At 32.5% G+C, this 22357-nt stretch overlaps 1 protein-coding gene across 4 annotated transcripts in view; it reads right to left on the reverse strand.

Moving 5' to 3' along the window:
- The window catches only part of LOC110995696 (LIM domain only protein 7), a 98612-nt gene that overhangs the window by 59809 nt on the left and 16446 nt on the right, over positions 1-22357 (reverse strand). For 3 of the 4 annotated variants that reach the window (XM_022262985.2, XM_022262984.2, XM_022262979.2), the window contains exon 2: positions 14371-14397. The exons of the other annotated variant lie outside the window; for it this stretch is intronic. The gene's annotated coding sequence lies outside the window, so the exon portion shown is untranslated. The remainder of the gene's footprint in view (positions 1-14370; positions 14398-22357) is intronic. 4 annotated transcript variants of the gene reach the window in all.

A 22357-nucleotide genomic window follows, 5' to 3' on the forward strand; every position in this document is an offset into this window, starting at 1 on the left:
ATAAAATTGAATAATGTTTAAAAAGCAATCATTATTGGATTATCTTAGGCAATAATGCTTTTTTTCGTTTGTCTTTTGTTTAATGTTACCAAAATGAAACGATGTCTGGCGACATCGTCGTCGTCGGCAGGAATCGGCCTGCTAACGTTATCTCCACGTTATCTCCAGAAAGGGGTGCTTTAAAAAGTTACAATATAATGGTCGGTCCGTATGAAGCCATCCCTGGAAATCCGAAGTAACAGTACTGTCTTTGACTGCTGAGTAACGGACTAATGATTTTGATATCACGTTGAAAATATAAGTACTCGTGAATTTTAATTTGCAATACATTGTTTTGAACAGCTGCGACTTGAACAAGTTAATAAAATCTTGATTACAAAAGGTTATACTGTGGGCAATTTGCCATTTGCAACAACTTGACATAGACTTAACCTGAATACAAATTGGCTATTTGAATATTTCATGGGATGATAAAATTTTGCAAGGACGCATGGTGACGGAAATTCGGTAATGCGGAATGTAGAGCGAACTTGTGTAAGAAGGTCAAGATTTTAATTAAAATATTTCATAATTCGCTTATGGCAATAATTCTGTGGCACTACAACCATAAGTAATCCGCCTCCTTTGCCTGACACATTGACTATTATTTGTAAGAATTACTATTCATTTCTTTGGCAGTTTCCTCGCGATGCTAGCCGTGCCGCTAGTTCGCGTTTGAGATGTCCATTAATCACTTATTATGAATTTGAGATTGTTTGTTAGTAACAAGAATTTTCGTGATTTTTGGTGGGGGGGGAAGCCATAAAAGGGGGCAAAGAGAATAATTCAGCAGTACTTCAGTAGCTTCAATGTGCGTGATGGGTACGTCAGAAAGCGACATCCTCCGTCGTTACTTCCACAGCTAAGACTAACCTTCTGCAAAGGGCACATATTGTTCGGTGTATTAATTTACTTAACGAAATACATAGGATAATATGTTAGTAGGTACCTATAGTAGTTAGTAAATTTCTTGTATTTTTATAATGTAATTTCATATATTCTTTCTTTGTGTTTCGTGTGTAAAGTATATTACTTATTGTTCACTCGTGTCAATTTAGGGTTACCTGTTCAGGCAAGATTGTTTTTATAAATAAAATTTAAATAAAAAACCATACCACGTATCACTTATGGGGGAGGGAGGGGTTAAAAAATATTAAAAAACATGTGATTAATGGAGTCCTTTATTATTCCCACGGAAAGAAAAATCTACTGGCGAACGGTCGGGATGAAGCAAGACTTCTGGAACGGCTGTAGCACGCCACTACACCAATACTCGGAAACACTAATGATTTACAAAAAAAGTAAATCTTTCGAAATACTATATAGGCTCCGATAATCTAACCGAAAAGTTTTTAAATTGAATGAAGCTTGTCTTATCTGTATACCACGCTTTTAAAAACAATACAAATTTAAGCGGATTACGAACATGTGAAAGAAGTAACGGTCAATGCTGCAATTAGAATTAGAAAAAGCTCAAACCGGTAATCGCTTTATGTCTATAACAAACATTTCATGTTGCCTTCTATATTTTATGGTCATGCTCTGTTAACCAACAACACTATGGCTTAGTCTATGGTCAAATATGGCGGCCAGGGCAACGACCTCGCAGCGTTCGCAACAAAAATTTACATTCACCATGGCTATTCTATCATTAATGTAACAGATCGAATCAAAGTTTTTTATTCAAATAATTGTTTTCGGATTGGAATTGCGAAAAGCGATCCTGTTATTCTCGAAATCGTTTACATTGGTTCAAGATAATGTTTTTATAGGCCTTTTATATATTACTAAAAAATGCTTAATATTTAGTTAAGAAATATTTTAAAACAAACACAATATGGCTTAGTAGTAGTGTACCTATTTCCATATACGTAGGTATTATATTCTCTTTTGAACGATAAGGTTACTCCTTTGAAATTACTACGATCGTGTATTATTTTTAAATTGAACACTGCTTTACTAAACAATAATAAAACTTAGAAAAGTGGGTGGCGTTATCTATCAAGCGACCTCTTTCAGACAACAACCACAAATAAATAAATCATGTAAATAAAGTGTGCTAGTGTGTGCTAAGTTGCATTTGTTTCTTTCTTCGATAAATTTATTGAACATCGATTTCCGCACAGCACAACCGAAATCTACCGGACTTTACGAAACCTCTTCAATGTAACACATCTCGCAATAAGAACATTCAAATGAGTAGATAATTGAGCGACAGTCTATAATCATGTCCGCGCTGTATTGTGCACTTGCAAGTCAACAAAATGCCGTTACGACACAGCTACCGCGTATAATGTGCCAGATTCTGATATTATATTTAACTCGTTTATCTGCCGCTCGGCTTACATGGACATAACGTAGATTAGTTGCTATAAAGCATGAACGATTCATGGTTTAGAATTGGAATTTGGTATTCCTCAATTAAGCATTCTAGTATACAGTTTGAGCTGTGACTTTATGGAGATGAGCAATTTTTATATCATCTTTCACGTTTCACGCACCCGTACTACATATTACCCTCAAACATAAAATTTTTAAATTAGTATATTTAGGTTTTTTATTAATACTAAATTTTGTAATTTTCTTTATCGTACATAATGGCAGTCTAGTCATCCACAACACAGGAATGTCCTAGTATGGGAAGCATATGTAAAATAATGTTTAATAAAAAAGCTTTATTTATTATTTTGCTTGGATCGGTATCTGGATCGACGGAATGAAACGTCTGCTGCAGCTTAAAGTCGCGAAGAGCACAGGAATATTTTAATTTGAATTAAGATTTTCTCGCTTCGGAGGACACATTTTGGGTAGCAGCAAAGTGTATTTTAAATTGTTGCATTGACTATTAAATAACTAAACAAAACATTCAATAAAAAAAAATATATTAATTGTATTCAAAGTGTCAATCAAAGATGGCTACTATATTATATCTAGTTCAAATGTTAACGTTTCATAAATTGAATCCGGTATTAAATATGGTTTAATCTGTCAAAGAAAGACATAATGTATTTTATCGCATTGCATTTTACGAGTAAAACAGAACCTTATTTGCGGAATATAAATAATTTTATGTAAAATATATCGTGTGGTTTAACCATATCATAATTCCACAATTGGCAACGCTATTACAAGATCTTCCTTACGTATCGATTCTGAATGCCTGTAGGTGAAATTTATTTGCTTACACATTATGGTAAAATTACTTAATACTCCAAACAACTATCGCTCTTATGAACAGGCAGTAATGGCTAGAAACGCTTACGAGATTCTCGGAGATAATGCGTTTCCTTTCTTCTCAACATATTTTAGTAAATTATTGAGGATGCACTTGAAACTAATGGACTTTTTGAAATATGACGGTTGCCAATTACAATTTGTCGTTTTCGAAACAATGTAAGCGCATAGATTTATAGTACAAATAACTCTCTTCTAACAAGACAGCTTATTTTAGATCTAGGCAGAAGGTAATTGAAACTTGGATTGTAAACTTTTGCAGATAATCTTTTTAATGCCTGGTGCAAATGAGGATCTATGCCTCTGATAATTTGTGATTTTAAACACGATACGTCTAAGCAAATTGTTTTCTAGTTGAGACTTACGCTTTTAAAGGCGCTTTGTGAAAGCGAACTATTAATATATATTATACAATTTTCGTATCGCACGCGTTTCTATATGTAGTTCATATTCTATAAAACTTGCTAACAAGAAATTTCTTTAAATCTAGGTTGATAGGTACCAGTATAGTCGGATAGCATTCCTGCACTTTAATAGCTTAATACTATTAAGTAAAGATTTCTCAGTAAAAATTTGCCAATATTTCTTAGTTCTTCATTGCGACACGTTTTGTAAGTGTTTCAAGAATTGTTACAAAACCTTCGATATGTATTAAATATTTTGTATCTGTTTTGAGTCATCGGTTATCCTATATAGTCATCCACCCACGCTGGACCAATATTCTTGGAATGTTCGCAATTCTTTTAGCCTCAAAAGCTTGAAGGTTTAGTTGTAGGCAAGTTACAAAGATTTTCCAAATACGCATTTGCACATGATATTGAATAATTCTTAAAAAAACAGATAAGATTTATAACGCTTTCACATTTTTGTGTTGCAGGTTTTATTATAGATTAAATTGTATAAAAATTACACATATATATGATATAAATCTACATATATACTGTCAAAATCTGTTATAACGACATCGAAGGTCCTACTGATATTTGGTCGTAAAAATCTATAGTCGTAACAGCCGATAACGTTGTCATAAAATTCCCTATACAATAGAATTCAGCCGGGACCACTGATTTTAGTCAATATAACCGGCATGTTGTTCTAACTACTTAGTTGAAACTAGTGGTTCAGTTTTTTTAAAATAAAAAAAACAGCCGACATTTTTGGTATATATGTAGGTTCACTATCAGCCTTCTGTGCCTGACTGACTGTGTTAAAGTGCTCTAAGAAAGTAAAGTTAATTTGCCAACCGTCATTTGAACGTACGACCTCTTGGTTGATTAGGCGCACAGTCAAGCAACTTAGCACACACTGATCATATACTGTCTTCGTTTCTTTTTGAAATTAAAATATTATGTTAATATTTACATAATATGTTGACTAATTGCCATGATAGATTGAATGGACCATATTAAGAATTTCTCCTAATTGTCAATTAGATTTCACTATTATCACAATTATAAATAGCCTTTTAGGCATGTTTCCTTAAAAGGGGTTACAATTTTAAATGGTATGAACTACTTTCAATGGTTACGAGTGCAATTTGGTTTGATCTAATTTAATCTACGTCACATATGATGTAATGGTGTAGCGTAGTTTAATGTCTTTAATTCCTGCGTGGCATAAACTACCAAATTCTAATGTGTTCTAATGATTAAAAAAAATATTCTACAGTGTTGTCTATTGACTCCCTTTTTTTAACTATCCCTGGTTCGCCACTTATTTATTATAATCACAATAAACAACATTCTTAAACAAGGAACTACAAGTCACACTCTAAAAACCGAAACTTATATTAATCTTAGTTTTCACTTTCATGCAAGAATTTCCCTTTTGACAACATGATGGAGTGTATGAAATTTCGAAACAATATATTTTATCATAAGTGGTTAGATAAAGTCGGTTCATTTATACGCTGTTATGCGTCTTATATCTTAGTTATTAAATAAGAGAATTGCGTATACAGAAATGCAGTGAAATTGAAAAAGTTATCTGTAGTGCCCACTTGAGAACTGCAAATGTTTTTGAGTAGAGTGAAATGGTCTTTCTCTGTTTATGACGCAACCTTTGCCCATCTTCTGTATATTAAATTACTTCATATTATAATATAAAACGTTTTATTAAAATCGGACTACTAACCAGTCAAACAAGGGTTTTTTAACATATTTTTTAAATAATAATAATAGCCTTTATATTCCGAAACTCTGTGATTTGTAATACATTTTCACTAAAGTATATCTTCGAGAAGTTCTTGAAGTTAGGTGTGCATAGGCCTCCATGTAACCCTTTCCACTGTTCCAATCCTTTGCGGCTCTCCTCCTGTTGTAGCCTGCTGTTAGTTTGAGTTTGTCCTCCCGTATTTTGCATTGTCGGCCTCTTCGTACATGAGGGCACCGTAGCATGTGGCCCGTCCATCTCACCTGTTCTAGCTCTTATCTGTGTTACTTTGCTTGTCGAATTTCCTATTATAAGCATGCTTCTTTCCATGGCTCTTTGGCAGTGTGTGACATGAAATATATTATTTATACCAAACTTATTTTGGTTGTCAAAAACTTTAATGTAACACAATCATGTAGCTCTATTTTACAATAACTCTTAACAATGACTACGCTAACGCTCTTTCGTAATATTCAGGTTAAAAACCATTTACCACAAATTCACCATAGAGTATTACGTGTTGCAAGCCCAGCTATTGTCATTGCTAATACAATGCCCTATATTCGAATACTTTTCGATAACTGTTTCATGTTACTCCATCGGTAGATAACTTTGAAAAGACTTTAGAAAGAATAACTTTTTTAAGAGATAAAGTCCATCGCACGGTAAATTTTATTACGGATTTTGTGGCGTGTTATGACTTGAAATTGTTAAAATTTTGAAGAATTTTTTCGGTAGCAACAATGTATACAAGAGTAATATGGCTTTATAAACATTGTGAAATGGGTGTGGTAGCGTTTATATCGCGGCTACTATAATTATATTAGGTTTAAAAGGGTTCATTCAAATCGCTCAGCTAATTGTTATGTATTGTACCTATGTAATTTTGGTAACTACCGGTTTTGTTTGCGAGATAAATTGTAGTTTGAATTGCTTACTTTGAATATAATTGATAATAATTATTGTTATGATTGATAATATTAATGTTTAACTTTTTTATTCTGTGATTGAATATACCTTCGTATATGACATGATTTTACATGTAAAAAAAACCTCTTTTGAGAATTATTTATCGTATCGATATATTCAGGGCGTCCAAAAGTTATAAGACATGAAGGGAAAGTACCTTAAATATTGTGGATATGGTATTTTACTGAAAGAAGAGTTTATGTTCATAGAATCGAACCAACTTAAATTTAAAAAAACACCCCTGCTTTTACGATACCAATCGAAAGAATGGTCAAAAACTAAAAACTCTTCTTACTAAGTATTTGTATATATAATTGTATTTGTTTCATGTAACATTTGTATCATTTAAGTACAACAGATACGTCTTTTTTCAGTAAAATACCCTACGATATTTAAGGTACTTTCCCGTTATGTCCCATACTTTGGGACGCCCTGTATATGTTCCAATATCTCAAAAAATGTTGAACAGGATTTGATGACATTTCTTACTATTCGATAAAATTAGCATATTAATTAATTGAAAACTTTAATTGACTTTAGTTTGTAAGAAATTTTTAGAAAAAAGTATATAATGTTTACGAATTTTAACACACCTGCTGAGAAACCTCAATAAACACAAACTTAAATATTATCTATTTTCAACAAGATTTCTGTATATGATTTTTTAAATTCGGTTCAAGTGACAGATTCAATGTAAATAACATATAAATGTCATACTATCGGAGACTATACCTGACTACAGAAACCTGCAAGCTTATAATTTAAATCCAGCAACTTTATCATTGCAATCTACACACCTTTCTGAGATCATCTTAACTGTCTTCGTAATGTGTTTTATGATTTTAAAATAACTTTGTAGAATTAATTTAGAATAGTAATTTTAAACCATAATGTGCAGTCATAAGGTTTATACATTCAAGTCGGCATGAGTACTTATAATGACTAGTATTTAATTTTTATTACAGACGTTATGCGAGTTCGTTAAAACAATTATAACAAATGATTTAAATCACGCAATACAAAGTTCAAAGTTTAATGGGTGAAGTTATCTTTGAAGAAATTCTTTATCTGTGTTCTATTCAATTTTAGATTTGCCATTGATAGATTTATCTGTGTTCTATGCAATTTTAGATTTGCCATTGATAGTTTTATCTGTGCAAGTTACACTTCATTTGACGTTTTATATTTTTCTATATGTATTCTGTAAACATTAGTAGATATATAATATATATATAATTCAAATATGTTGTAAATGACACTTTTGAGGATGACAAATAAATCCATAGTACATAATGAAGCTCCATTGCAGACATAAGAAAGTAAGGGACCCAAGGGAATCAGGCTAATTTGTATTCGAAGTTACAAGTGAGATTGCAGGCGGAAGAGATTATAGCTTCTATTATAAATCAACGTTGAAATATTAAATTTAATTTGTAGTTGGTTCTTTAAGTGACATCTATAGTTATACCAAAGATGAATGCATGCCTATCCGGCTCTCTTACTCAGAGATGACTGGCGATTCAACGGATCAGATAAAAAAAGTTACTTAAGAAAATAATAGAAATCACAAGGCAAATGTGACTAACGTTTAGATAGCAATGTTAACTTACACGGTTTATTTTGAAACTGTATAATACTAAAATGTAACAAGTATATACCACTTGTAGATAATATTGTTTCTTCAATGTGAAGCATTCTCAATCAGTCTACCCACTCACAGAACGACCAGTGTCTGATGGCGAGATGTTTTATACATACTTAGTGTTCGAAAACCTTTTGAAAGCACGATTCTGGACTCATACCCAGACTCATTTAGTAATTGTAGTAGCTGTTTATAGATGGCAACACATACTGATAATGATGACAGGGTATATACTTTTTGTATAGTTTAGCTCAGATATATGAAGATGTGGTCCGAGTGAGCAAAAATACATAACCAAAATATTTTTGACATTTTTCACTTTTTCATAGGCATCTGCTTCGAAGTGGCAGTAGGCAGGCAGCCAGGCAAGTAGATATTGCAATGTCTGATTGAAGCGATAAATATATTGTTCTGATTAGACTTTACTACAGAAGGTATCTAAAAACAAACCTTTGAAAATCGTAAACCTGAATTGTTTTCTTCTATAATGGAATCTTCAAACACATTGGGATTCGTCGTAACATATGGTTGCGCGAGCGCCGTATTTAGCTTTCAAAATAAACTTTCAAGGGTGTTGCACTGTGAATTGTACAAAGTTATGGCCAGCTATTTCTGGTTAACGCAATCTGTGTCCTGTCTATGTAGCGTTACTAACAAATTGTTTTGATATATCTTATTAGTTAGATTAGGTATATAACGAAAAAAGAACAATTTAATATAAACATATACTAAAATTACATTAACCAATTTTTTGTCGTTTCACACGTTATATTAAAATACAATGTTTAATAATTCATTGATTCTCGTTTTTGGAAAGAAGATTTAAAAATTCCTGTATGTTTAATGGCCTAAACAATAAATAGTTTTTTGTTTTATGCAAGATAAGCTTAACTAGTCGAGAATCACAAACTGTAGGCTACAGCCACTCAGTATAGTTACACCCGATGGTGACCAAAAATAAACTATAGGTACTTGGCAATCGAAATCCATTCTGATCCATCTTTGACCTCATTACCATCACAGTAGGTATATCAATCGTATCTACATCTGAATCTCTTACCAGGTGAACATAAAACAACGCTACCCAACGAGCTTGGCAATCGAAATTTCGAACAATTGACATCCAAATTACTGCCCACATATTTCGCGTTATATCTCTCGAGGCTATTAAGAACAGAAACAAAGAGATGTGTTTTCAGTTTACCATCGCTAAGTGGGACGTGTAGTTGTGTAAACAAACGCATTAACGCCCACGCCGCTACCGAGTTCTGCTTGAATAAGTATAAAATATCACGGAAAATACATACAAATCGAATACCTGAGCCGTATAAATTGTATTTAGGAGCTCCATGTTGCTATATTGAACCCAAATAATGTTTGTTATTATCATATGGTAAGAACTACAGTGCAATCTGATTTGAGTGAGACATTGGGATTTTATTTAAATTTAGTTTTAGTAAATATATAGGCACGAATCGAAACGAAATTGTTAAGGAAGTACATAAGTCTTGTATGTTTATCGGAAATTAGCTAAAGATGTATTTGAAGATATGTTTTGTTGCTTACGTAGGCTCTACGATGGCATCATCTGTAAGAGTTCAAAGTACATGTTACTGACAGAAATGATAATTCAATTAATTCCCTTTGAGTCAAGTGTCTCTACAGTCGCCAGTGACGGGTGCTTTTGCCTTCTCTAAGAATTGCCGAACTGCAGTAATATTTACAATCTACCTACAAGGAATAAACAAGTTTGAAAACAAAGACGTTATTAGAATCGTTTCTTCGCGCTATAAATCTCCAGTCTTTATTGTTATTCTGTTACCGAGTGCATTATGCATGCCGATTCTAAGATACTTACATTACCTTGAGATAAAAGGAAAACTTGACTATCATGAATACAAGGATTATATACTATCTTGGGAATAGCTACAATTAGTTACATATTAATAATGCAACGAAGATTGACAGATATGTACGCGACGTTCAACGTGATAAAACTACATCAAAGCCCTAGTTAAAAGTAAATTAATTAATAAAGCTTTTTATAAATGTGACGAATACATAAAGGATCCTAATCCTTGGGATTGATTTGCTCCAGTTCAAACAATTTGTATTAAAAACTTGGCGATTGAAAAGAGTGGCGGAAAGTTTCTTGCCAGTTCTTTTTGCCCGCACTACGCCCTTGACTTGCGAACTGGTAGTAAGTTTTAATCAGTTCGTTTATATCGTTCATAAGTGTACTTGTTTACCTAGATGAATAAAGATATTTTGTTTGTTGTTAGATATTTAGTTTTATTTTGAATTAAAAAGACCAGTGCATTAAGGTGAACGTTATACGATGATAGATGAAATTATATTTCGAGATTTTAAGTAAACTTAGGGCTGAAAACAAAAGAATGTATGAATTAATGTTAATAATAATAACTAATACTGGATAAAATACGTTCAGACAAGGTTTTTTTATAGAACCAAATGAGACAGAAGACTCGCAAGTTCGATTCCGGCCCAAACAGAATTTGTAGGCTGTTTTTGAATGACCCTAAACCGAATTAGTTCGGAAATATTTCAGTGGGCATCTGGTTCTATTGACACGTCAAAAGGTGCCTTAAAATCGTTAAACAAGAATAAAATGTGCGAACGCAGTGTTGACCTTGCATGGTCGTGAAGTGTTACACATTATGTACTGTGCGGTATGCCGGTTGTTACATACCGTTATGTGGCTATGTAGGTACGCGCTAGGGACGAGGAATTAGAACTAAAGAAAATATTTTAGTGTCAATCAAGCGGTATCTTATTAGGAAAATTCTGCCAGGGTTTCCACATGTTTTGTGGGTTGATCATTATTGAAACATTTTTTTCAAATTGCAAATCTACGTCGAAAATTTTCGCGATTTAGTAGTATGGGCCCGTTCAAGTTTTACTTGAATACAACAGTCAACTGTAATTATTTACATTTTGAGACATATTCACACATTGTCTATGCATTTTAGAGGAATGCTACAAAAAATAAATATGTACGTACTATTATTTCTGATAGCTTTGCTTACATACAGACAAATTATGTGTCACATAGTTAAATGTTTTGACTAATTTTACTTTTTGTTTCTTTTTACATTTTTATATGTAAATATTATGTATTAAGTAATATGTAGCGGTAAATCTGATTTTGGCATTGAATTCGTCAACTACAATAACGAGACAATTTTACAAACGAAAATCAAAATGCCAGAAGCCCTTGACCCGGTCTGATGTAAAATCATAAAAACAAAAGAAAACCTACCTTTAATTATTCTATTCGTGTACTGAGCATAACATTTCCTAACGCTAAGATGATATCATTTTTACGTAAGATTTGAAATCATCAAGTAAAGACCCGATGACAGGTGGATAACAATCAGATAGCTCACTGACACAATTTGACATATTTCTTATGCAATAGTATCTATATAAGTACAATATATTTTGTAACTAATAAATAAGGAAGGATATTAACGTCATTTTATTTTATTTTAAAACCAACCTGTTTGCAACAATTAGTTTCATCCCAGACTATATATATTATTTTCTTTACCAAATTTAAATTAGCTTGATTCAATAGAATACAATGCCAAAAATAACAAGGACCAAAACATTGTTGTAAATTTAAATTAATTTATGTTTAAAGGGAAAATGCTCATCTTTTTTATTGAAGTGTCGTTCAAAATACCGTACGTGTGTATTGTATATAGTTCGTTATATCTTCGTTGCTTGAGGACAGTAAACTATTGTATAGCTGTCTAATTAGGCACACAGCCTCTAAAATTATCGAGTGGCGAAGTTAATTAGGGTCCAAACGTAAACCGTTACAACGGTATACTTTATGCTTTATTTACCACGTTGATGAATAGTTTTAAAATCCTTAGACGCTTTTATTCAAATAGTAACATCTGTGAAAGCCCTCAATAAAAGAAAATAAATCTGTTTTTTTTTATATAACAGGGGGCAAACGGGCAGGAGGCTCACCTGATGCCAGAGGGCTCGGAGTGCGTTGCCGGCCCTATAGTCTAAGTCGAATTGGTTCGGAAATACTTCAGTGCGCAGCTGGTTCCACAAAATGGTGGTGTGCGGCCTAAAAATCGCTCAGTTGTGGAACGGCGGACATCTAAAGAAAATATAAACTATTTCTTATATGAAAGGCAATATAAACTATGTCAAGAGTCACTAGAATCTACTAAAGATGATTTAAAATTGGGAGTAGCGTTGACCTGGTGGATTAAGCGAGCGACTCTCACGTGTCTTCTAATCACGGCTGTGCATCAATGGATTTTTCTTTTTATGTGCGCAATTACCACTTGCTCATACGGCGAAGGCAAACATTGTGTGGAAACCGGCATTTGTCTATAACAAAATGATGGACAATTATACGTCGCGTCTTCGCACGTCGGAAAACCATCATCTTCGTTTATTTATGTACCACAAAACAAAACAAAATCAAAATAAATTGATTAACAGCCTGTATCGTACCTGTTTATTTCAGGAAACTGTGTTCTAAGTAAGCAACATCATGTGTAATAATTGAAAATAATAATAAAACTTCATTTATACCGATTTATTTTGTTTTAATGAAAAAGGATTCCTATTGTTTGTTTTGTTTATTGTATACAACAGTTTATCGAGGCAATACAAAGTTTGCCGGGTCAGCTAATTCAACATAAAAATCGAGGATGCAACTCATTCAGGGTTGTATCCACTGGATTATCATTGCGTCAGAGAATCTTGGAATTTTAGTAAACGAGTGCGCCCCTAGCACCATTCGTAAATCCGAAATCTTATTACAAACAAATTGTTCATAAATTTGTAAAAAATGAAATCTCGATAAGTCAATTTATTCCAAATTTGCGATTTTATATCCACAAAATAACATGAATGATCCGTTACGAAGTATTTGGGTCGCACATGCCGATTACGAACTGTTATTTATGTCCTGTAACGCATATTAATATATCGCAGTTAGAACTATTTACATGATAAAGCTACACGTTCCCACAGGCTTTTCACCTATACATATATATATATGTATCTGTCTCTGTAAATTGTAACTAATTAAAATACGGTGCGCAAAGGCGATGAGAACTTGGATGAAACTGATCATGGTAGACACAGAAGGCAAAAGATATAGCCGTTCACCAACCAGATGGACCAATCAAGACTCATCGTCTTCAAAACTATACACTGTCATAAGAGAAGCGCTGGACAGAAACCGATGGAAGCAGATAGTCCGCTCTAGATGCTTCGTTGCTGAATGTAGTAATTTAAGCAATTTGAGTTCAGGCGATTTTCAGATATGATTCATGAATAATCACACATTATAAGTATACCAATTTCAAGTAAGAGTAAGAAGTCATATAATAATTTAACAAGCCCGGCACGACATAAAAATGCAGTTATTTCTCTAAATACCATGTTAATAGCTCGACCGGTCGTGTTATAAAAAAAGTAACAAATGTTTGACAATATCGAAAGTGGAGCAACTACGTGACATATGCCTGAATGCGATGGAATGTTTGTGACGTGACGATTTTGCGAGTACCTGCGGATAGTGCTATACTTACGCCTATATAGGAATTATAGTGACGGACTATTATAATGAAGACATTATCTTTTCTAGGTTCTTTTTCTCAAATCTTTTACCTCCAATGTAGTGTATATTGCAACGAAGGTTTTTGAGTGTATTGTGATGTTTATGTCCCGGTAGAATGCGAGAGCGACCCCGGAGCCGGCTTTGTAGGAATTTGTCGAGGTGTTTTTAGTGGGTATTGTTCACCCAGTCTCTGAATAGCAGAGATTTTCGTGTGGGTCGAGTCCCACATACCCCTGCAACTTTCTAGGGCAGGGGATGCGAAAATGCATTTCCACCTCGAATATAATAATAAAAAAATTAAAAAAAGGTTCTTTTCCCAGCGCAATAATCGCTCGCATAGTGTAGAAAGTAAGAGGCAATGGGCCACATGTATCAGACACAGGCTGCTAGGCAGATCCATATAAAAAATAATAAAAATACCATATTTGGTTAAATAAAGTATATAATAAAATAATTAAAAAAAAATACGCAGCATTATATATTATTATGGACAAAAATATAGTCAGCTACCGAATTTAATAACATTAGTAAATGAACTATTTACGGAGAACGATGATTCTTAACTTCCTAAATTTCTAATTGTTTGTATAGTAAACGACAATGACTGTTAAATAGTAAATTAAATATAGAATTAATAAAGCTTCTTAAGTGAGAGATAACTCCTGTATGTACACAAATATAATTAGTTAAATATTTAGAAATCAAGGACACATACCAATTTTAATCCTTTATTGGCCAGAAGCTGCAACAAAAAATTATAACATTAAATACAGTTAATTAGTATACACTTTAATATTTCATAGATGAGGTGTAAATGACGTCATCATTCTGGAAAATTGTTACACAAGGTTTCTTAAATGTTACTTAATAAACATAGTTTTACCTTCTCTAATGTGATACTGATTCTAATATTTATGATCTCATCTATGGAAACCTTGATGTTTTTTAAATATCCATAATACCGATTTCGATTTAAAATTACGCTATCTGTTGATGTAAACCAGCGGTGCTACAACTCTTGGTCTTGGTTTTAGGTATAAGAATTTGTTTTTCGTAATAAGCTCAACTTGGACAAGAAGAGCTAACATCAGAAAATAATGGAAGCAGGTGGAAGAGGCCTTTGTGTCACAGGACACGCTGATAACCCCGAAACGGGCCAAGTGCTGTATTAGATTAAGTTTTATTTATGTTTCAGAATTGAGGTTTTTTTATGTAACTTAAATAAGTGTTAATATATACTGGGTGTCAGTAAGGCTTAATAATAATAATAGCAAGCCCTCTGTGCCTGATATAATACTGTCGATGTTTTCCTTTATGCCTCCCAATGGAACCTACGACATTAGGGATGAGAGTCGCACACTGAAGCCACTTAACACTGCACTAATCTAATGCTGATTTTAATATGTAAACACTATGTGTATGACTCCGGTCACAGATATATGCGACCTTGGCTGTAGATAGTATTTATTAACATTGACTCATCAGATAACATTTTAAATGTGTAATTGAATAATCCTGTCCATAAGAAAGCCGAGTAGGTCAGTGTGGTATAATTAGCGTGTGGCTGACAAACGGTACACTTCTCGCGCAACTATGAGAACTGTATCGGTTTGATGGCACCGGTTCCGAACTTGATTTTTTGTGAATTTACAATTATATAGATATACATATATAGTAAATTATATAATTACTTTATATTTTTTTATCAATTATTATATTAAAGTTAGAGCACCAATTTCCATGAATTTTGTCTCCGTTTCAAATAACATTGGAATGTTGATGAAAAACAAATTCCAATGCAAAATGATAATTTTGTTCAACTGCCAAACATTTAATGTTTATACCGGCGATACGGTAAACTCTTTTAAATTAAAGAACGTATTTAATAAACGTTTCGTATCAACAATATTCAGATAATGGTGGATTTTAGAGTTTTTAAATGTAGAATAATGTCAATAATGAAAAAGGTTTGACATTTATATTGGTTGTCATATTGCGTTCTGAAACAGTTAATTTTGTGTTTATTTCTTAAGTAGCAGGTAGTTATTAATATAACGAATATCGCATGGGTTGTACATTATATGAAGACGTATCAAATTATATAAAGAGATACCAGTCTAATCGTATTTAATAATTTATTGGCGCTGTCAGTTAAAGTCAGTCAAAAATCATCTAGTCTTTATGGTTTTAATAAGTCCTTAACCTCCTTAGTTAAGTCCCCCTGTAGGTACCTACAAATACTTTTACACTAAAATGTATTAAAGATTATCATGGAATTTAAACTGAATTCAAAGTCTGACAAATTAATGAGGCATAAATAAATAAGTATTAATGCGATTTGAATGTTTGTAATAATTGACGCATTAACGAAAAATACAGTTACACATAAACATATTTTTTTTCATGCACCGACAACTTTCTTGAGTATACAGTATGTTAATGCAAAATCGCAAAAAGCCACACAGTAATAATAATAAGTAAAAAATGTAAAATATAAAAAATAAATTAAATTATTAAAAATTGGTTCCTGTGGCACTGAAGATTTAATGCTTGCAGCATTTCCTCTCTGTATTGCAATTCTTGTTTATCGAAGCAAAACAATAAATTATTATCTGCTTTTTTAATTTACTTACTTAAATTATTAGAAACAAGAAACATTAAACTCACAGAGTGGTATTAAAATACATAGATACAAACAATCATATATATTACTACTGTGTTTAAGAACAGCCTGTATAACACGCAAAAATGCAAGTCCCCGTCGTTAATTTCGAATATCATTAATTCAAATCGACGTTGATCGAACGCAACTCAAAACTGTATCGTGAAACACTATCCCACTTTTTCACATGTCAAACGGCTTGAAAGAGATGAATATATTTCGCAATTACAGTTCTAAATGACTTAGTTAAGGTGATGGATAGAGTAAAGGCTGGAGCCATATTTCTGTACATTCCGAAAGAGTAGTATAAATTCAAATTCATAGCCAATTTATTTAGTCCCTTGGATGTTGATGTTATGTGAAAATGTTCCTAAAGCTATGCCCATTTATTATTACGTCAAATTGTGTATTATACGTTTTATTAATGACTAATTTTATGAAAAAGAAGGTTTAGAAACTTTAGAGTGGAGTGTCCAACACGCTACTAATGTAAGATGTACAAATGATGATGAAGTACAAATTTTTTTGAATCACAACGTCTTGTTTCGGAGTACCTTATTTATGGACGACTTTATCACTTATATCAGATGAGCTTCCTGCCCGTTTGCAGATTGTTACTTTAAAAAAAAGAGGAATGCTGGTTGGTAGTTTAACATACATTAATAAATGTTCCAGGTATTCGATCAACCGCGAAACTTAAAACGAATTACGTTATAATAAAGCAAAGCTTTCCGCAGTTAAGTACAGTAGGCCAGTAGAGGTCCGGGACATGGCAGATGCGTGTTAAGCCAATTACCGAGACAACATGTAAGCTAGGGCGGCGCGCAAAAACTATGCGCTTGCGTCGACGCCGTTCTTGTGTTAGTAGGCGATTCTGTCTAGAACTCTTGAACGTAATTGTTACCTTTTTGAGATAATACGCATTTATTCAGTGTCGAATTATTTCAAAGATTTACAGGTAGAAATACTAAAAAAGATGTATTTTTTTAGACGTAGCAATAATACAACTACTCAATGTTGTTACAGTAATTTTATAGCACCATCACATTTATTTATGTTTCCAGTTGAATAATAATCGAGGAAAATAAAGTAAATCTATCTATATAAATAAACATGAATAGCTCAAAACTCGACTAGATGATTTCGTGTAATTTTGTATCTATTTCTACTTGAAGTTTGAGGAGTTATACGGAGAATAAAATTTAAAATAGTTTCATTCAGTAATTAGGTTTTTATTAGGGAATAGAGAATGTTCCATATGTTAGCTTCTTTTTGTAGGCTAAGTAAAAAGTAATTGTGGAAGGCGCAAAAACCTCTAAGATTGTCTTAATTAAGATTTTATTACAGTTAATCTCCAAGTATACATTGTCTTAGCATCTATCGCAACATCAAAGTGATGAGTTGTTAAGTGTTCTGACCCGGCGTGACCCGCTGACCGAAGTCATTTCCAACATGGGAATGTCACATTCGCAGTATTAAGGGCACATTGACATTACATTTTCAATCACTTTAATGATGGGATTAAACTTATTAGATGAAATGACGACTTGTTGATTGTTCCTAATTTAAAAATTATATCTCACATACAAATAATGAATAAATTATTAATTTCTAAGGGTTGTTAACCAACAATGAAATAGTATCCTGAGTTAAAATAATTTTTTAAAATGTATTAATAAATAATTATATACACTGTCCTGTGTAACAATAATTATCATATTAATGGGATTATTAAAATTCTAGAGTCGCTATACGTTGTATAATAGGTCGCTGCATTTAACAAATAAAAACATGAAAAAATAATTTGAATCACTATTTAAAAATTAAAAAGCTTTATTACTAAACAGAACACAAGACTGATCATAAGCGATGTCCAAGTGGTACGTAATTTTTAACTCTTTTAATTTATATTTAATTAATAATTAAAGTTTTTTTTATTTTAAATTATTTGCTAATTGCTTCTATACTTGCGATTGTTTCCTGTGTATGAATATATCATAACATTTAGTTCTTTCACTGTTTAATTTCATAATATACAAAATAGACTTGAAACAAAACGTGTTTCATTAAATAAATTTTAAATAAGTTACAAAACATTTCTAATTCCAACAACATTATTTTTTTAATCCCAATGCAATCTTGATTTTATCTGATACTGAGATATTGGATAACCTGCTTTGATTGAGTTGTGTAGTTGAAATTCTGTATCAGTCGATTAAGAATAATGGGAACAATAAAAGTCTAAAATCGACGCACGCGCCGACAGTAGGTCAATCCGCGGGACGAATTGTTTGACACTAGTCACGACACCGCGCGATCCTTGTACGGTTGTTGTAACAGCGGGGAAGACGCTTAGAAGAAGCGGTTATAAATTTTAAAATGTCGGGGTAAAAGTATAAAAATCGTACTATTTTTCATCTAACAACCAAATCCAACATTAAGTAATATTGTAAAAATTTTTAATTAAATTCTATACACGTTAAATCATGAAGGCGAATGTTCCACCGACATAACACAATTAAAGTGTGTTATGTCCACTGTACTATATTTTAAAACCTATTATAAATAATTTTTCAACAATGGACAGTAGCTACGAAAACTCATAGGATTTTATCTATGGAAAAACCCATAATATTTATTGTGTGCTATATAATATTAAATCGCTTACACTACGACCGACTTAACATTTTAAATTAAATTGTAGGCTATTGTAAGAATTGATCAAATTCCATTGAACAAGAGGCAATGGCAGGAATTTTAAGCATGTAATTGGTAACTGTACTATAAAACTAAGTTCCAATTTTGCCAAATGATTTTGCATGTTTATTAATATTATATTTACTTTCATATCTATGAGTCATTGATTAATGATTACGATATATTTGTAAGAACTGATCACATTTCCAATAAATATTTCCAAATGAAAAAGAAACAAATTACTTACTATTTGCTTCGTGCAGTATCTGTACCTTTGACTATGTTATATATATTTTAACTTGTTCTGTCTCATAAATTCTAAAGACTGAAATACATTAAATGAATTATTTGACTGAACACAGACCCAAGAACTAGCAATAATCCCCCGCTTTATTCTTTTAAATTGCGTGATTTTTAAGTTTTTTAACACCTGCAACCATTACCATGTTACCATCATGTTATAATAGTTAATAAAAAAATATAAATAAATGTTTTACCATGTTTTACTAGTAACATATCCAGTATTACCCGCATCACATACATTTTTACGCTAACAAAAACGCTTACACTGCGTTGCCGCCACTAATAAGGCACCCGCCGTTGAAGAAAAACATTTGCGCACATCTGTCGTTGCTCGGTAATTAGTTGACATTTTTTCGCTTGTCACCACTTGATATGGCAAGTAGAGACCCTGATTCTGCGAGATAAGATCAAGTGTTTTTTTTGTAAGGGCAACATTAGTACACTGATGGAAAGTGTTTATTCTCTCTCGTTCTTACATTAAATAACGAAAAGAGATGCCGAGATATAGAAAATGTCCGTTTATCGACCTTAGCATTTTAAATAGGGCTTTAAGATCCACATACTTAATATGTTTCTTATTCCTTAGTTGAGAGGTTTAAAAAAAACAAGGTATCAGCAGTTGTATAATTATAAAAATATAACTTAACTATACATTTGTAAATATACGAAAATATTACAACATTTACTAGGTTAAGGAATTTATATTATTTGTAATATTCACTTACGAATATGTATTCACACAGTAATATTATTATGAAGCAGAAACTAATATTATTTACATGATAATTCTTAACTGTCAATGACAAAAAACTCGACTAAAATATTGATATCCCATGATGGACGTGTGCATTTTAAGCTAATCGGTGTCTCACCTAGTGCTAATAACTTTGACATTTCGACGTGCAGTGCGTCGGCGGCCAATCAGGGATTACTCCAGTTCCGAGGCTTATTTTCAATTAATGTCTCACTGGCACAGATGCGTTTAATTGGCACACTGTTTATAAATAAACTCACGAAATAACGCTATTAAAATATGAAAGTTAAATGACAGATGTGCATTTTGACGACTGTACAAGGATTGATGATGAATAATTCGTTTTAATTATTGAATATATTTCTTCGTTTATAATCGTTTAAGTAGCTAATAAGTCACTACAATTTTGTATCGCTGTTATGTGTTCGAACTTAATGCTACGTGTAAAACAAATAAAGCATCAATATTGCTTGATGCATTTGACAATATACATCTATTGTTATCCAATCAATGACAGTTTGAATGAGTTGTATTCACTTATGGCGTGTTTATCAAGTTCAAGGTTATACTTTCCCAGCCCGCACGTTATCAACAAAAAGTCAACCCACAGTGAAAGTAAATATCGCTAATTATTGCTCCTTGTCAAATTTTAAACCCGTTTTGAGAGATTTTGAGATGGTATATGATCTTTTGTTTTCAAGTTTTAGCATTTAATTTGATTATCTCGTCATTGTTGCATGAAGGAAGTTCAGAGAACTCTTTTGAAAATTTTCATTAAATACAGATATAAATATACTAAGGTTGAATTGTTTGGTAGATTGAACACGCTTTCAGAAATGTTTCTGAAAGCGTTTCTTCTTACTATGTAGTAAGACTATATTTTTAAGATAAAAATATTGTCAAATAAGCTATTTATTACTTATTGGTGGGATAAATAGTATTTTTGCGTTTCACGACTGTCAGATAGCGCTATACGTAATTAAATTCGAAGTATCTTATTTGGAACTTTTATCTTTCGAATAATTTATGTGTTGCATAGCTATTTGACACTTTATCCATACATTGTAAAACAGGCCCTAAGTCATATAATCTCGATAGCAATGCAAGTGAAAAAAGAAAATGATATAATTCTAAGGCCAATAACCAAATACCCGGTGGTCTGTGCTAATGAAATGTATATAGATGTAACTCAATCAGTCGTGAAAACCAGAGCCGGAGTGAAATCGGGGCGAAATTATACAGAAAGTCACCGTTCTGTTCAGCAGCCGTGAAGTTTAACACCAGTCCGTTCAGATTCGATCTACCTTATAGGGCAAGGAGCAGTGACCAGAATATTCGTCACTCATTAGAAATTTCCATTAAGTCACGCGAATAACTTTTGTCTGCAACTGATGAACAGTTATATAATATGAATAAATAAATGAACCGTGTCGTTGAAGATCGTTGCTATATTTTTATTGTAATTATCAACGTGGATTTTTGCGACTCTTCCACAAAGAAAGAAAACATCTTCACGTTAATTTGATTGTAACAGAAACATTAAATCGAGATTATCTATTATCCCTGATTATGTCACAATATTTAAAACAGGCGTAAAGATTATTAATGACGAGTATGCTGATATAACCAAAGGAAATTAAATAGACTAGACTATTGATTATACGGCTGATAGCTAATTACACCTTTGGCGCCATGTTGCGTTGACAGCTGTCAATGTCATATTTACAGGAACGCATTAGCAATGTTTTGACGAGATCTCAACTTTTTACGCAGATTAAGTTTCGAAAGCTAATGGTAAGGACATCTGCATACAATATATATTACGCCCAACAATCTTGATTCGATAATTTCTTTTGTTGTTTGACGAAATTGACTCGAAGGGGGCAAAAAATCTTATACCTGATCCAGCCGTCATTTCATAGGTTACAATATCTTTAATACAATTGTTTGTAGTGTAACACTAGGATATATAAGGAAAAAAAATAGATTTTAAAAGCTCAATGAAAAATTTCAGCCAATTGTACCCAAATATGTCTGCTTCCTTGGGTGTTAAGTGACTACACTAAAGGCCTCAGAAGACTAACAATTAAAGACAAAGCATCGTGTCGGCGGTGATCTTTAGAATTAAACGCGTATCGATGTCGATCTCGTTTTGGTGTTAATTACAAGTGGTTTTTATGTTGCGCCGATTTCAATAAAAGCTATTAATTTCGCCAGCAAAATGAAATATGAGTAAATGTCTACGAAGATGGAACCGCCCATTACTTAGATAAATAATGGATACAT

The sequence above is a fragment of the Pieris rapae genome, chromosome 6 (genome assembly GCF_905147795.1).
Source record: "Pieris rapae chromosome 6, ilPieRapa1.1, whole genome shotgun sequence".
Classification (NCBI taxonomy): domain Eukaryota; kingdom Metazoa; phylum Arthropoda; class Insecta; order Lepidoptera; family Pieridae; genus Pieris; species Pieris rapae.